The sequence below is a fragment of the Rhinolophus ferrumequinum genome, chromosome 12 (genome assembly GCF_004115265.2).
Source record: "Rhinolophus ferrumequinum isolate MPI-CBG mRhiFer1 chromosome 12, mRhiFer1_v1.p, whole genome shotgun sequence".
Lineage (NCBI taxonomy): Eukaryota > Metazoa > Chordata > Mammalia > Chiroptera > Rhinolophidae > Rhinolophus > Rhinolophus ferrumequinum.
Window position 1 is genome coordinate 61,668,234 of NC_046295.1, and position 18,861 is coordinate 61,687,094.

Sequence of the window (18,861 nt, forward strand, 5' to 3'; positions counted from 1 at the left end):
CTGGGCTAGTCTCCTGGCTCCAACATGCTCCAGTGATCAAATTCAATGTGCATCATAGTTGGAAAGCAGAAAGGAGAGTGTTCCATAGACAAAACACGAAGAGAAGAAAGCAACACCCCTACAGGGCACCACAGAATGGTACAGAGGATGGACCTACCACACCAGAAATGGCGTAAATTAAATAAACCAACAGGGCCGTGGCCTGTAAAACCTACCTTCTTTGCTGAAAAAAATCATTAAGGAGCTAACCCTTTTACATATTTTAATCGGCACTTTTCAAGCCTTTTTAATCTATGCTCACAAACAAGATTTTTAACTGTGCATCACCTATTTTGTAATAAAACTATGTATTTTGTATCTTGTTTTTTTTTTCACCTTACATTATTTCATTTCTATTTCCCATGTCAGGAAGAGAAATAACCTTTTGATTCAACAGGGGTGCCCGGGGTCAGTTTGCACACTTTTATTCAAAAAATAAATCCATTGCTGATATAAAGAAAGCCAGGTTCATGCTGACTTGTAGCAAGCTAGCAACAGATTAAATATCCTTAGAAGAGTCTCATTTAATTGTTTTACTAAATATGATACATACAATACTCATAAAATATATGTAATATATAAAAATTAGCATACAATGAACACTTCTGTTCTCACTGCTCATTTTTCAAAAGAGAACCTTATCATTACCTTGAAATCCCCTACAGGTGCCCCACCTGGCCAAACATTCCCTCCTTCTGAAAATTAGTAATCACTTTTAAAATTTTTGTTTTTATCCTTTCCTTAATTTTATAGCTGTATTTTTATACTACACACACACATACACACACACACACACACACACATTTATATATGTTTTCAGCTTATATAACTGAAATCATACTGTTAGTATTCTTTCGTGGCTTTTTTCCCCAATCAACAGTATGATCCTGAGATTAACCCATGTGCACTTCAATTTCACCAACTCCGAAACATAAATGCCATGGTGTTCCATGTTAATAAAAGCCCCAGATAGAGAAAAGAGACATTTGCAAATCAGTGTTTCCATAATGTAACGGTCCTGCTGGAAAACATTGTTCTTTTCCATTCCTCTCATCACTCCACTTTCCACAGGGACACTGCCACCAATGTCACCATGGAAAAATGTGTCCGGTGAAACACCCCTCTCAGTGAGCCAAGCAATTCAACACCCTCTACATCCGGAGGGGAGGCGGGTGGGGGAGCGGGGCCAGCATACAGCCCTGCTCCTCTCCTCTCTGCCCGGCTCCTCTCCTGCCCGATGGACCTAGCCCAGCTCTGCAACCAGTTGATGGGTACCAAGCATCCCCCACCACCTCATGCCCAAACCCTCCTGTACATCACTGCTCTGGGCTGGACACCTGCCTCCGCCTTTCTCAGGTGACACACGTGAAGAAGAATGGTCTTGGGGAAGCTACTATCTGCTCATGTTCTGGATTTATCATTTCACTTACCATTCTGTTTCTGAGCCAGCTTTTCCATGTCTGAAAGGCAACCCCACATGGAAAAAAGGTCATATCAAGAGCCATTTCCTCCTCATTTCAGCCAGATAAAACGAGTCTGTTCTGTTGGCCTTCCACTTTTAGCATTTCCACTGCAGCCGTTACTGGGAATTCCCCGCTTTCTGAAGAAGACTGAATTAAACCCTCGGCCAAGCTAGCTGGCCATGAGCACTCTGGATCCCAAATGTCAAAGATTGCCATCTACGAGGCTCCGATCTTTCTATCACATTGCTCTGTCTGCTAAGGCATAATTAACAAACACTGACTTCTCCTTTCCAGAAAACCTATTCCCCAGTCTCAGGGAGGAAATGCAGTTCTGTGTGAGGCATTCTTTCTCCACGTGAAATGTCCCTGCAGAGGGACCTCATCTCTGCAGCCTTCCGTAACCCTCTCCACAACCCTAGCGGAGAGAACTTGTCCCTTCTCTATGCCTCTCACTCGCTCCACATGGATTCCTCTCACAGCACTGACAATGTAGTACTACCTTCAGTTATCTAGACAGTTTTTTTCCCTACTAAATTGCAATTTCCTTTAGGGCAGGAGAGTATCTAATCCGTCTCTATCTCTCCAGCTTATCCCAAGGCCTGGCACAGAGGAGGCCCCCAGGGAATCTCTGGCAGTTGTCCTGAATCCCCTACACCTGGCCTGCCCCAACAGGTGACCTGCAAGGACAAGCAACCCAGAACCAGGGGGTAAATTTCGAGAGGCTGATAGGGAAAGAAGCTAAAGAACATGAGGCAAACCCCAAGTCCTTGAGACAAAAGAAAGAGTCCAAACTGGAAATATCGAGTACTCATGTGGAATCTGAAATGTTAGGGCGGGATAATTACTGGACACAGAATCGAGTGTCAGCTGGAGACTAGAGTGAATCACAGAAGATCAAGAACAGCCTGGGAAGAGCCACGCTTAAACAGGTTGTAACCAAAGTTTGAACAGCCTCGAATGCCATGGTTTGAATATTATTCTGTCTGACAATGGCAAAACGACCCCATAGCACCTGAGGTCAGTTGGCTTCCCCCAAATGAAGCCTGGTGTGAGGCAAGACCGTTTGAGAACAGGAATGCGACTTGGCAAATTAATAAGAATTTAATTTGAATTCTGTCTCTGACTCTACTACTGGGGACGGCACCCATGTGGCTCAAAGAGTCTTGGCACCATGTTGGCTGAACTCCATAAACTTAACCTACGACGGCAGGTTTCAAATGGGGAAAGAAAGACCAAGTCAGGCCGTCACAGCTCTCTCACTCATTCTCTGGACCTCAGCGTCATTGTCTGTAAAATGAGGATATGACATTTTCCTCACAGAATTCACCATCTGTGAAACTATAAGGTATGCTTTTGCAAGAAAAAACCCGAGAGAAAGTCTGCAATTCTACCTGTTGACAGCTTGCTAAGGGTTTTGTGATACATTGAAAGCATCCATAACTCCCAGCTTGTCAAATCATGACGCTGAGCAGGGCAGACATGCAGAGCAGCTGACACAATGTCTGCAGGGATGTGAAGCCGAGGGGGCTTTGCCTGGACGATTTCTGAGAAACCCGGACATCATCAAGAGATGATGCCAAACTGAGACCATCCTGGCCAGACCTGCCTCGTTCCCATAGCCTTCCGTCTAAACCAAGATAATCAAATTCTGCTAAAAATTCCTACACCAAAAGGCCTGGTCATCAACTTTACTTTAGAAAGTCAGTGTTGATAAAAACAGGAAGAAAAATGCAAGTAGCGCATTTCAGACAAGAAACAGTCTTTGACAGCCCATCTAGTCCAACACTAATACTACAGGTGAAGAAATGAGAGCCCAAAGTTGGGCCTAGACTTAGCCAATGTCACAAATCTGGAGACAGGAAAAAGTGGGAGACAAAATCATGCCTCCCAACCTCAGATACCACGTCTTAAAAATTGGTCCAAACATGGTTTCGATTTTCAAATGACAGAATAATAGAAGCATGATAAACGGGGAGAAAAATTCAATTCAAATACTAAGGGTGAAAATAACAAATAACGAAGAAAATAAACTCTTCAAATAGCTGCTACAAACCACAGAATGCCACGGCCCTAGTTAACTTCCTATATTTTATGAAAATGTGAAACGAGGGTGATCAAGCCTGGCAATGAGTCAAGCTCTCAGCTCATCTGGACAACTCATGTTGGGCGCGTGGAATTTGAAATGATTCAGTTTGCTAAACTGAAAGGGGATGAGGGAAGGAATGGATGTGATCTGGGATGGGCCCAAAATGGGGGGGCCTTCAGAGGGGAACCTAGTAGGTGGGGGTACGTGGAGCCCCCCTGATCCTATTGCCTCCTCTGTAAAACTTGTCTTGCAGAGAATCTGTACAAGTGCTCTGAAGATGTGAATTCCCTTCTGGAGCCTCAGTTTCCGCAGCCCTGAAATGGGGATCCTAAGAACCATTTTCCAGGGCCTTGGAGAAGCAGTATCATCATCCCCTGCTGAACCACACCTTACAAAGTAACAGGGCACTGTTACTTGAACGTTGATGGGACCAGGGAGGTTTGCTTGCCATTTTATGATCTCGCAGACCTGCTTTTTGTAACAAATGACAAAAACATTCCATAGAGGAAGAGCAGAAAATTCCCTTCAAGAGGGAGTGAAGAGAGGTATTTAACAACTAGCAAAACAACCAGACATCCTGCTGCCTGCCCGACCAGTAACCAAGCCATCAATTTAAATGGCAAAACCAGAAAAATAAATGTGTAGGGGTTTTTTTTGTTTTTGTTTTTGTTTTGTTTTGTTTTTAGAATAATGGAATTCCAATGTACCACACATCTTCTGTGCAATTATCTGAGCAGTTTCTTGTTTAGGATGATTGTTGGAGGATACCAGTCACACACTGCAGTTGCTAACCTGAATGGCTTCATTTCACATTGTTCCCAAAGATGTTACCTTGAGAGGGGCATCAACCTGAGAAGCAGGAGAGCAGGGTTCCACTTCCAGTTCTGTTCTTACTTCACTGAGTGGCCTCAGGCACATCGCATCTTCTCTCTGGGTTTCAGATCATCATCTATGAAATGAAGGTTTGATCCAGAGATGACATCTCTGGCCCTGCCATTTTTAATGCCAAGTCTCTCATTCTCACTACTGAGTTGGGCTTACTGGCTTCCTAACACACCTGCCTGTGAAATCTTCTTGCAATGGGGGAGGCTGTGCTGCCCAGGTACGACACTCAATGGCAGATGCCTAGGCTTCCTCCTCTTCTTTGGGCCATTGCAGGAGAAATGAAATGAAAAGACAACTGACTGAGCATCCCGTCCAGGACATTTCCTTACTGTCATTTGCCTTCCTTCTTTATTTCCCTGCCTGTGCCACCTCCCACCCCACACTCGCCACTTCAGAATGTCGTCAGTACCCTCTACACTGCTCATCCACCCCCCCTCTCAAAACCAGGATGCCGAGAACTAGACATTTAGATAAGATGCTTGAAATACAGTATAAACGGAAACTAAAATGCAGCTATTACCTCGGTACAAGAGAAGACCAAGGAACCATTTCTAATTTCTGACAATCGATCACGGAGCCACAGTCTGTGTAGCCCCAAGAAGAGACAACTAGGACCAATTAGTTGTGGGAAGACAGTTTTCATGTAATACACACCAGTCCATTTTACTCGATTCCCAAATAGCACCAATTTAATAAAACATGTCTCTGAAATATTTTCTAAAAATAAATAAAATAAGTATGCAAGTAGCAGTGCCCGGTATGTGTGTATTTTTCGCATGTGCTATGTGCTGTTATGCGCTTTCAGCCAATAGGAGCTATCAGGCAGGCTGTACCAAAGGCAGGTTTCAGAGACAGAAATATACTTTACTACAAAAGGGAAAATTTGTTTCCACTCTTGCCAATTCTTGGTTATGTTGTTATATTGTTTATGCTGTTATATTGTTCTTGGCTATTGTTATAAACACAGATGGGTATCTAAGAATTTATAGAGAAACCTAGGAATTTATAGTTTCATAGAGGAGATATGATGTACAGATTTGAATTGAGTTCTGCAATGTGTGCGGTTGGTTTAGACCATGGCCTCTTTTTGTGACTGTGTGTGTGTGTGTGTGTATGTACACACTCTGACAATTTGACCCATAGTGGAATGCAAAATCTATCTAAGAATAGATCTAAACTTTTCAGATGTACTTTTACCTGTTGGTTGTTAAGTTGCAATTAAATTGCAAATTTTGCTATGTCTCAAGACTCCTTCAAGAAAATGGATGAGGAAACCGAGGGTGAAGATTAGCAGGGCTTTAGTTAGACTGTCCCAACACTTGACTTTCCTGGACTGTATGCTCAGGGATGAAGTTCCTGCTCTCCTCTCCATACCTTATTACCTAGATCATCCAAAGTCACTCATTTTGCCCCACAGATGCGATCTGCTTGGACCTACTCCTGCAAGCTGGAAGCTGGCCAGGGTGAGCTGAGATGCAGAAAATACAGAGCAGTCCACTGCCCTGCCCTCTCTTCTGCCAGATATCCAGAATCTTACCTACATTATAACCCTGCCAGATAGCCCAGGTACAGGGACTCCTTATGTTTCCTAAAAGTCACGAGACCTTGCCCTGACCTCCCAAGCAGGCTGTCACGTGAATGCTCAGAGAAGCATTCAGAGGCTCTGTTTCGCCGGCCTCCTCCTGGGAGGCTTTACCTTAGTGCCCTTTCTTACCTAGTTAAGTTTGTGCCTATAACTCAGGTTTTTTTTGTTGTTTTTTTTGTGGGTTTTTTTGCATTTTCACTTACACGAACATAATCATTGATAAAGCAATACAATATTGGGTTGGGGAGAAGATGACATGCTGTCAGTTAGAGATTGCTGAAAGCCCTGTGACACTGTGCTGACATTAGAAATGTCTGAGGCCTGGGAGGATTGAGCAGCCATAATCTATGTGATGGAAGAAGCCATAACTGGAAGCATGTGGCTGGTGGCTTTAGACAATAGGAAGAGAACCGGAGAGCCACGGGAACACATTGTTACAGGGACCATGCTAAGGAGACCCTGTAGCGTGCAGATTCACTCAAGGGTCCTATTTCTAGAACCTATACCGTAGTGAGGTCTGCCGGGCTTGGTCAGTGGCAGTGGGCTGTTTCCCAGTCCTGGAGGCTTTTTGAAGATCAACTGGGTATGAAAGCATATATGGAAAAAAAAAAAAGTTCATTTAACATAATTTATAATAGCAAAACAAACAAAAAATAACAAATAAACTGAAATCTGACAATGGAGGATTAGTAAACCCACACAGGAGAACACTATAAAAATCAGATGTAGCTATGTATTTCTTTATATGCAAAAAGGTTCACAATATACTGCTAAGTAAAAAATCAGGTGCAGTACAGTGTCCTTCACAGAAACGACTTTGGATGGTCATGTACCTAATTCCTAACTACGCTTCCCCTGAGTGGTGAAATTATAGTTGCTATTGCTGTTTGCATTTTGCTTGTGTGTGTTTTCTAATTTTAAAAAGTGACTGTACAGTTTGTGTATTTTGAGGCTAAAATAAATAAGGTTGAGTGGTCTTGATGGCATTTAAACACTCCTCTAACACCGAGACGACGAAAATACCTGAAATGGTGAATAACTAATGTCACCTCCCCTCGAACTAACCAGACATACACACACAGCTAATCTGGAGGCTCTTTTTCATCCGCCGAATATATGTCACTAGCAACAGCCAGCCAGAAAGCCCAGGGGACATGGGGTGACCATGGTTAGTCCCGCAGTAATGGCAGGAATTTCGATGGCCAGAGCAGTACTGCAGCTGCACATTCAAAATGACAACATGGCTGAATAAATAACACCAGCAGCACTCTGTGAATAACAAACAGGACGGACCACTGCTTGGCTCAGGTGAACGCTACAGTTTATTTTCTTTTTGTTGTATTTCCCCTTTCACAAAACAAGGACCTGCCTTTGGATCTCGCAGGCCCCGTGATACTGTTATTTTGACAGTTGTGCGGCGGCATTGCAGAGGATGAAAGGGCACTTGCTAGCTCTCCAGCTAAACACACCGCCCACGCCAGGCTGCATAAACACTATTATTCTGGGTTTAACATATGAGATTGACAGATATGTATATAGAGGGCAAGTTGAAAATTAGCAAGAAGAAGCAGAGAATTACAATGAAGATAATAATACATGTGATCCATTTTTTTTTTCCCCTACAAAATCGGCCGAGAATTGTATTTTTAAATGAATTTGTGAAAGGGTGACTACATTTTCATAAGAAACTGATATCTCTAGTCTCGGGTCAAGATTCAAGTCAATACCAAATGCTAATCTAATCTTCATAGCTCTCAGGAGTGTTGAGGACTTAGTTCTATGAAGATAATGGACATGAAAGTCTTTTGTACCCTTTGTGAGTTGTTATTGTTGTATGAGTAATAGTAAGAAAACACGGTTTAATTATCCTCTGGTTTCTTAAGAACACTAACTTTCCCCAAAGGCCTGTCCTTGCCTGCTGTGTTAAGACACTTGTATACAAAACCAGCTTAGCAACATCATTGTTTTTCTTTGTTGAAAAAAAAAAACTGAACTCAACATCTAGAACCCCACAAAAACATCTAAAATATGAGGGAAAACATCTTCATTGAACTTGTCGTGTCAGTCCTTGCTTTAAGAAAAACCTTGTCTCCAAAGGGAAATTGTAATTCAAAATGTTATCTGCACCAAGCTACTTCTGAAACAAATATTAAAAATTTAAGACTGTGAAAAAAAATTTTTATACAAAGTAATAGGACTTTTGGAGCCTACATATGAGCACTTCCATATGTTTTTCATGTTTTATGGACGAGAATTCTAAAGCTAAGAGTGATGAGGTGATCTGCTCAAGGCTCCACAGGCAGAAACTTTCAGGGCCAGGATTCTAACCCACATCTTCTGATTCCAGGACTTACGCTTCCAGTGGGCTGCCTCTTCTCCTGCCCCCACTGAGTAACGCTGTGACACACAGTCTAATTTCACTACTTAAAAACCCCTCGTCTCTACAGACGAGTAGCTGCTGTATGGCAAATTGCCTGTGCCAGGTAAGTCACCTTGTGCCCTAGGTGTGACCTCCTGGTTGCCTAACTCATGACTGCAGTGAAGTCATGGTTATCCTATTTGCCCATCACATGACCAAGTCACGCAGGAAAGGTGTTTCCTCCCAAACCCTGAGTGTTCGGACCATTGTTTATGTCGGAAATAACATCAAGAGCTGACCCAGGATAAAACAGTGGGTCACGTAATTTAAGGTCGTATTCCATTAACAGGAAGATGTGCAGGTTACTGATGCATAGGGGCTTATTTGCTACTGTCATTCTTATTCAGGCTCCTTCTGAGTTGGGGGGAAGAAATGAAAATAATGAACTGAGGCCCACACTCAGATACTTTGTTAGAATTAAGAGAAAAGTGACTCCCACACCCCCAACCAACTGATAGAAAACATCTGAGAAGTATTTGGAGTAGTGGAGAAAGCCCAAATTTTATAATCCTACAACACTGGATTTGAATACTTACTGAGTTATAAGATGTTAGGCCAGTTATTCAGCCTTTTTGATCCTTAATTTCTTCATGTGTTAATGAGTTTCTATGTATCTCACAGCTAGATCCTGACAGAGACAAGATTCAAACTCAGATTCTATCCAAGGGGGTCCAGTTAGACATTAACACGCATATTTTAGAAGACAAGTAAACCGGCATACGTGGCGGTCGTGCCAGTGCAGAGCAGGCAGTTTGACCTTCCCTGGGTGATACCAGAGACCCAGGAATGGTGGCGGGTACAAGATAAGTTGCTTCAGGAAAAGAAAACGTTGATAGAAAGGAAGGTGCCCACATGAGAAATCCCAAACCAAAATTACTGCAAGACTCAATCCCAGAGGTATTTGATAAGGCCAGCTAAAGTTCTGAGGGCACAGGTCTCCAAAGAGAACTGGTTCACCAATTTGTGGAAAAGCAAACTCCTGAAAGCTCCCTAAACATATGTCAATCAAACAAGTTCTAGCTAGCTAGACATTGATGGCTGGCTAGTCTTGCCCACAGGAAAATTTGGAAACTAGAGGGAGACACAGACACACAGACATGTACACAAACAACGTCAAGCGATAAACTACGTAGGGTGCAAAGATAAAAAGTGTGAATGAGAGCTAAAGAGAAAACTTGCCAGTCTTCAATTTCCAAGTTAGAGCTCTAGAGTTAGGTAAGTTACAAGGTATGCTTTAATCTCATGGGGTAATGTCCTCCTTGATCCCCTTTGCTGCTTCCATATCATTTCTTCTCCCTACTTCCTAGCTCCTACCCCACAAAACAAAATAACAACAGAAACAGAAAACTCAGCTTTACTGAATGACGTGCCATTAGACCCCCCTCACTCTTGGTGCCCTTTTTCACTGAAGAATTTAGAACTTGGTGACTCTTTATCTCTTCACCACTCCTCTTATGATCTGTCTTGGTGACTTCATGATGCATGTAGATTACTCATTCATTGCCTGTCTTCTCACTGCCACCCTTAGTTATACCTTGCACCTCTTCAACCAATACCAGACCCGTCTAAAATTTGTCTTCTGAACACCCCATTCTTTGATGCCCACCTCCCGTCTGACCAGCTTGCATCCTCTCCCATGCCCACATCAACAATTCTTTGGCCCAATTAAGAGCTCCAATCCACTAGGTCCACAAAATTCTTTACTTTCCATCACCTACATCATATCCTCACTTTCTTCTTCCCCAGGTGAGTTTTCATGATGTATTTCATTTTAAAAAAAACAAAAAAAACTCCCTTGCCCTTCTCCACCAACTCCCCAGAAAAACTCCAAGCCTGGCCTGCTGTATTGGGTAGGGGCCGTAATCTCAAACTCGCCATATTTCTGAGAAGGTACGGCTCACAAGAACTGGAGGTCTGGACATTTTCTCTCTGGGTGTGGCAATTCCCTCTAGCCAATGAAATGACTGGCTCTTGCATATATGAGTATGTTGTTATATACAGGTATAAGAAATGAAATCTTTATTGATTTACATAAATTAAGGGAAGGAGACTGAGAAGAAAAAAAAGGAGGACAATTTGAATTTTTATCTGAAAAATAATTCTCTGGATTTAAAATGAATAAAGTAATTGGAACAGCTAAAGCATTGCCAGGCAGAGGTCCGTAGTATTCAATAATACGAAAAGCTTTCTCACTTGCATTTATGAAAGTGCCTGATGACTCGTAGATGGAGGATGTTAAATTTCTTAACAGAATGGGTTTCTTAGTCAAACATCAATCACTATCACCTTGGTAACCTTCAAGATTTAATGAATTTCAGTGTAGAAAATAGTAAGAAAAACTTCAAAAGGCACTCATATGACCAGAAACTTAATAAATGTTCATCAGAGAAAATGTGAAAAGCACAGATAAGAAATGCCTCGAACAAAGTGAGAACCCAATAATTATTTTCCCACATCATTAAACATTGTTTGTGGATACCATAATGACTACATCTTATTCATGCTACCTGTCTAAGATTGCCTCATCCCCCTAGTTCTGGACATTTAAATTGCTTTAAAAAAAAATTATAAAATACACTGCCAAGAATAACTATTAAAAAAGTGAGTATACAAAATTCTGACTGTTGGTTTTTGTTAGATCAGACTGAAAAAAGTGGAATAAAAGAGTCAAAGGATATGATCAGTTTTAAGGCTTTTGATCCGCAAATCCAACCTGCCTTCCAGAAAGTTTGTACTTTTTAGTGGTTTTTTACTCCCCATAGTGGAAGTGTTCTTGGAAGGTAGACAAACACACAAAGCAGTTTGAAAAAAGTGAGGACATTTAAAGTTCAGACCCAAGCAATACTGGGCCTTTGGAAGAATAGTACAACTCGCTTCCCCTCAACAGAGTTATTGCCAGGATCATATGGTTCTGAAAGTGCTGCCTGACAGGCCATGAGAAGCCTTTTATTAATACAACAATATCAACAAAGGTCCTGGACTGACGCAGACCTCACATCCCCATGCAAACAACGGTCTCCTCACCGGTGGTTCCCAGACGCAAAGGCACATCTGAATCCTCTGGGAATGTGTTAAAGTTCAAAACACACACACACACACACACACACACACACCCTCTACATTCCTGGATCCACCCCAGGGAAGATTCTGACTCAGTACATCTTGGACTGGGGCTAGGAATTTGTATTTTTAACACTGTCCCTAGGCAATTCAGGTACAGATAAGCCTGTTACCAGAGCTCACTTCTGAAAAGCTATCAAGCTTTGAATTGTCACGACTCTCTCCTGACAGTCTAATCACTGCTTTTTTAACTCTGATGGGGAGAGGTTCTTACAAAGTTTTTAAGAAAGAAGGTGTTTAATTTTTCAAGCTTTTATGGTTATTTTGTCTTCAAACATATTCCAATATTAATTTCTTTCAAAGGATTGTCAAATGTGTCTAAATTTTCATAAGCCTGTGGTTTTGTAATCAAAGCTATTTATACATAGGCCTTTTCTTCTTTAAATGTATGTTAATATATAGTTGAATATTCAGGGGACTTGTTTAGACTTCCTTACTTAACGTTCCCATGGCACGTCCTTCCTACCTCCATCCTCTGTCCCAAGGTAGTAATAATTGGCTAAAACGTCACTCCACCACCAGATATGAACGCTTCACATTGAGCTGGCCTCCCTTTTTACTTGTCTTTCATTAGCAACAACAGCAACAGTAAGACATTTGTTAAGCACATACCAGTATGAGACAATGTACGCAGCACTTTTATAGACATCACTTTAGCTGCCACGTATCAGTCAGTGCTACCTTGTAGCTCATTGGATATCACTGAATTTATGAATTCCACCAATATGAACAAACACAAGGCATACTTTCCTTTAAAAGATAAACAAAACATCACACATACTGTTCAGACTCCAATAAATATAAAATGAATGTGTGTCAAAGACTTTGTTACTCATTAATTAATGAGGGAACTAGTAAGATGTTAAAACAAATCTAAAGAGCATTTGAGAAGCTAGGTAGAAACAGGTAATAATAGATTTCTGCATTAGATACAAAACTGGCCAATGTCCAAAAGAGCCATAACCCTTAATCTTTGGGACTATCTTTTCTACCAAACAGGAATTATTTGCTCTCTACCAGACAAGAATCTACAAGTTATCTTGGTGTTCCTACAGAGCTGTAGAATAGCCCAGTCAATAGAAAGCTTATTGAATTGCATTGACACTGCATTGACAGAATATAGAGTATCCTCATTTACCTATTTCCAATTTGGGGTAATTTTCATCACAACCTGAAACTAGTGAAACTATCACAAGTAATGTAACTGGTGCCATTAATCAGTGAGTATGTGAAAAAATACTTTCTTAGAAATGTGGCACAGCTTTCTGGGATCACTACCAAAAAGTTTAATTGAAAAAAAAAAGAAAAAGAAAAAGAAAGAACTAAAGGAAAGAAGGGAGGGAGAGGGGGAGGAAAGAAGAAAGGAAACAAGATTTTATGTTTCATATTTAATGCCCAGAATGTGGATTCACCCAAAATATGTTACTGACTTTGAGATTTTATCCAACAATGTTTACAATACTGTCAAAATCAAGGCAATTTGAATTGCATACTAACAATATCAGAATAAATATGGCATTATGCTTCAAAGACTAGAGGAAAGCTGAAGTTATGGCTTGCTCATCTAACAGCTTTGATGTACACTGATGGCAAGTATTCTGTGGTTAAATCAGATATGCTACATGTTCATTGTTAAGATACGTGTTTAAATTACTTCATTTTGGGTTTGCTGTATACATTGTTATTTGGATTTTTTATTCCTTTAAGGGGAAGAGCATGGCAACTTTTTAGAATAAAGTTTTCATAAGTATTTCATGTACAAATGTCCAGGTCTTGGTGTTCTCAAAAAGTACTCAAGAATGTCTGGGATACATCAAAAATCCTTCTGACCTGAAAGTGATCTCTTTAGGTTGAAGCTGAGAAGAAAAAGAAATAACCTTATGTTTTTCATGCTATGTGAAGCAAGAAATATTCAGATGTTTTAGATGGTTCTAGAACATGAGGACTATTGTTGTTGTTTTTTTTTCCTTTGTACTTTAAGCTTTCAATTTATATTGGAGAAAGACAGTACCAGAAGAAAACATTTTCCATGGATGACCAAAGCCATGATGGGTTGGAACAACTGGAAAGAGCCGTATAGGCATTTAGATGAACATCCGTATAAAATCCCATGAATGGGGGGAGTAAAAGCCTTTGGGATACTCTCTGTACTCTTTGGTTTACTTAACCAAAAATACCTTCAAAGGAGTCTTTATAATAATACCCTGACATCTCTAATTTTGGTTTTTAGTGGAATCAGAAATCACAATGCCAACCACAAATGGAAATATAATTAAATTATTTTTCCCCCAAGTTTCCCAATGACCATCAATATTTCAATCATCTAGCATTCCGTGTAAGGACTAACCCTTACCCATAACATGTCAGCCTGTGGAAAGACAGAACATAGCACCCCAGCCAGATTCTGGGGTTGACCCAGATGGGCTCTCCTGCCCCTTTCATGAAGGGCTTCGTGTGTGTTGAGAGTTGCAGGGAAGAGAGGAAAGGTTACTATATCAGTCCCTTCTACTCTAAACACTAGAGAAAGACTGCAAAGGAACTGCCCATGAGGAAACACCACTTTACAGATGCCACGCTCTGTAAGGTCAATGTTATCGTCTTGCTTTTCACAAGTGAGGAGACCAAGGCTCAGAGAACTTAAGCATCTTGCCCTGGATCACAGAGGACCACACACCAGGAAAGTTTGCGTGGCAAAACTCACTTCAACTGAAAAACATTTCCTCCTGCCTGCATCCTCAGCCTATTAAACCCTGCGCCAAAAGAGTCTGTCAGCCAGCAGGAAAGCAAAGATGCCTCTCCCACGATTGATTTTATACAAGACAAATGAGAAAAGGGATTTGGACTCTGGTATTACGACTCCAAGACCAGACTCTCCTCTCCTTCAGCGACCCGAGAACAGAGCAGAGGACCTCTAAGCACCATGGATGCTCTCGCACCCCATGGCTCTGTTCAGTCTGGGGTTCCAAAGGGAAGGCCCGTTTCTCTGAACGCAGTCATATTCTGGGTGTGCCCACACAGGAATGTCTGTCTCCCCCGTGTCTGCAGCGCCCCACTTAAATCACACATAAACCTCTAAGCTTGAAATGTCCACACCAGTTTTGGAGAGAGTCTGGAACATGTGTCCGCTCTTTATCTAAGAACTGCTCTGTTCTGGAGATGGCACTAATGGGATGTAATGAGAAAAGTCATAAAACACTTGCTATTCCCCATTCACTGAAACTTCGAATTTTAAACCTTTGTAATGAATCATTTGACAGGTATATTACCAATGAGACTTGCCAAATTATAAACAATGACTTGTCAAAGTCCAGAGCTGTGACAAAAAAAAAAAAAACAAAAAACTAACAATTTATCCAGCTCTACAAAAGCAAAGGAAAGATCCAACTAACTCTGGAGAAAACTGACAGGTTAAATGTTACTCAAATGTATTTAGACCCAATGGTCTTGAGATGTGGTTAGTTTGACGATCTATGACTGCCATGAGCAAGAAGGTTTGTATGAATCAGCCTGGAACGCAGTTGTTGTACTTGGTAGGTTTTCATCAGGGTTTAAATGGTCCATCTAAACATCTTGACCAATAGCTTCATACGGCTTAACTCCTCTGAAATACAATTTGCAGATAAATCAACCTGACGTGCCTCACAGGGCCCAGTTTCTCAAAGTTAAACACCACACAGGAACTACAGTGTTGTATTTTGAAGGAGTGTGGTGGACAACCCATCACTCTCAGCTTTTTCTCAGGCTAACCTCTCAGTCATACGTAAGTCATTCTTCTCCCTTCAATTGGCACTTGTTTGGAATCAGGCTCCGTGAATGGCCCTGAGAATGCCAAAGTAACCAAGGCACAGTCCTTTCCTCCAAGAAGCACAGAGTCTACTTGCGGGTACAAGCAAGTAAACCATCAACGGTAGGATAGTCGGCTGCTGTAAGTCCAGAGAACTCTGTGAATGCCAGGCTCAGAACCATCTTCGCCCAAATTCAGGGTAGGTTTTCATGAACATGCGAAGCTTGATCTAAGTCTTGAAGAAGAAGTTGAAGTTTACCAGATAGAGAAGGAAGAAGAAAATTATGGGTAAAGGGAACAACATGTTTGAATGAGGCCCTAGCAAAGACAAAATGGACAAATAGCATGTAAGCAAGAAATAAACTTTTGTTGTACACAGAGATTTTGGAATTCTTGTTGCTGCAGCATAACATGTACAATCCAGGCTGATACAACAGCCCCATGTCCTTGGGCACAAAATTCTGAGCCTCAATTTTCTCATCTGTAAAAAAAATGGGAATAATGATACCACTCTCACAGGACTATTATAATACTTTAAAAAGCTAATATAGGTGAAGTTGCTTTGTAAGCTGACAACTGTTTTTCTTTAGTCAGTAAACTTAAGATAGTACTATTGCTCTCTTCTAAAGAGAACAAATAGCAAGAGAGGGAAGAGTTACTACCCAATGTTACTTTTTTCTCTCACTTAAAAAGAAAACTTTAATTCCTATTTCAACTAGCCCTCTGTACTGTATGCCTCGAGTGACGATTCTGGGGAGATCTGCCTCCTCCCTTGCTGCCACAATATAAACAGGCCTCCACTGACGAGCTTCTCTAGCTGAAATGTGTACATCCGTATCTGAGGAGACACGCCACTGTCAGCTGCAGCGAGAACAACATTTCCTCTAACATGTGATGTTTATTCCTGCCAACCTCCCTCATTCTACCAAACTTTGAATTCATTTATTCAATTGGCAATCACAAGAACAAACTGAGCACCTTCTCTATGAACAGAATATTGCTATGGTCAGAATGGCTATGTTTTCTGAAACTTAAATGAGGACAGATGTCCAGATAACCAAAACTGCACAGGCGAGAAGAGAATGCTTGAAATTGAGCCCGCTGTGGAGAATCTAATGTAAATGATAGCTGGGGGATACTCCTTCATTGATTCATGCAACAAAAACTTATGGACTCCCTACTATGCGCTGGGGCTGCAAGTGATAAACAAAAATCAACACCACTTTTGCCCTCACGTTACTTACCATCTGGATTGGGAGACAGAGATTAGTGAAATAATCACAGATAGAAGTAAACTGGCAACGGCAATAAGTGATATAACAACTATGACATCATAAAGTGCCAAGGTGTTTGATTTAGTCGGGGAGACTAAGGAGTCTCTCCTCAGGAAGTGATGCTTCCGCTGAGATTCGAGGGTAACTAAGCAGAGAGGAGAGGGGTGAGCATTCCATGCGGAAGGGAAGCATGTGCAAAGGCACAGTGGCAGGGTAAGCAGAAGAGACCAAAAGAAAGCTGGAGGAGAGAACGCTAGGAGGATAATGATACACAGGGATGTTGGAGCCACAGAAGATCTAGCAGAGAGGACACAGCACTGTGTCCTTATAGCAAGAGCAACAAGAAACCATTGAAAGGACGAATAGAAGAAGTATAAGACAGGACATCAATCCAACCTTGAGGGGCATAATGGCTGCCAGGAGGACAAGACATGTCCACCATCAGCAATAAATTAAGGGAGATAACAGAAGGCAAACTCGTCCAAGTCAGGGATCTTTGATCACTGAGGTACCCCACATACCGAGAACAGTACCTAGTTCATGGGAGGAACTCAGATATTTGTTGAATGAATAATGAGGCAGGCCTTTGAGGGGCAGAAAAAGGAGTATCCCCTCCAGAAATCAAACAGGATGTGGGGAAGCAACATGTGAGCTGCATTTTGAAGACCAGGGAGGATCAGGCTAGTAGATATGAAGATAATTCAGCTTTTCCAAGATGTTCCAAGGGAGAGACAGCTATTTGAACAAAGGCAGGGAGGCCACTGGGGCACAGAGGGAGGATGAGCAGTTCACTTTGGCTGGAACACAGGTGCATAAAGGGATGTCATGCAAGGTAAACTACAAAGGTAGGCTATGGTTAAATACTAGGGGGCCACCTCGAAAGCCAAAGTTATTTCCCAAGCTTCTCCAAATGTCTTCTCTTGGCACTCGGAGCCCCAGTCATGGGAACACGGTGTGCTGTAGCAGGAGGAGACAGGCTCTAGGAAATCCAACTCTTGAGAAGCAAGAACTCTACCCAATGTGATGATAGATGTTTTTGTTTGTTTTTATTTGGGAATTCCAGCACATGAGCCAGCTCTCCTCAGCATACCCTCCAGGGAGCCAGTGGGACCGTCTTCCCTCTATCTGACACGTGGATCTCACCACCCCAGCCTGCACTTGTCCTACTCTTTGGGCGGGGTGGGGGGGAGGCCTGGAGAAGGGGATGTGAAACGGAACAAATGTGATCCGGAATTCCAGGCACCGTCTCGGAGGAGCAAGTGCAGCAGCTCAGTCACACAGGACTTCTAAAGAGGTGCTTCTCCCGTGGAGACTCCAGACTGTCTACTTGCCACTATTAATATGTGTTGAACGGCGCTTTGGAGAAATCAGAGCTGTTGGAATGAATTACTGATCGTGAGAGTTATGAGTGTTACTTGGAGGCAGGAATGAAATTCAAGAAACGCTGTTTTGCTCTGTGTGTGGGTGTATCTCATTCCTTTCTTACTGTTTAGATATTGGTTCGCTATCACAGTGTAGAGGTCGGGAGCCCTAGATCGTAACCCTGGGTTGCCACAAACTAGGTTAAGACTTAGTTACTTAACTCTTCCGGGTTTCCTCATCTATTAAAAACAAACAAAGCATGGAAATAAGGGTGGGGAGATAATAAGGGGCCCACCGTGGCTGGAATGTGCCAAAGTCTTTTGTTACGGGAGTAGCACTGGGGGGAAGCATGGTCCGGGGCGCAGAAAGTGTGTGGTGTGGGGAATGAGCTCTGGCTTGCAGTCCCGGTCCGCTGCTCGCCAACTGCCTGTCCTTGCAAGCTGGGCTCCACTGAACTCACTCTGTACCTACTCCAAATGCTTTACAGTGTTCACTCAAGTAATCCTTGTACCTTACCTCATGTGGGGAATCACTCCATTTCCCAGATGAGTAAACTAAGGCATGGAGATGATCACTTGCTCTAGGTAAGACAGGACTGCAGAGCACTACCACTCTTTACCACTCCATTCGGTGCACAAGGAAGATGGTGAGTCACGCACTAAACTCTGTCAAGATTTCACTGTCCCATGATGCAGATGAACAATAGTAATACCAACAGTACACGCCTTCTGGGGTTGTTATGAAAATTAACTGTAAGAAATACTATTAATATAGAAAGACGAGTTGGAAAACATGTTAGCCAAACCATGCGCTGGCTTCAACAACACTAATAATCGTAGCCACT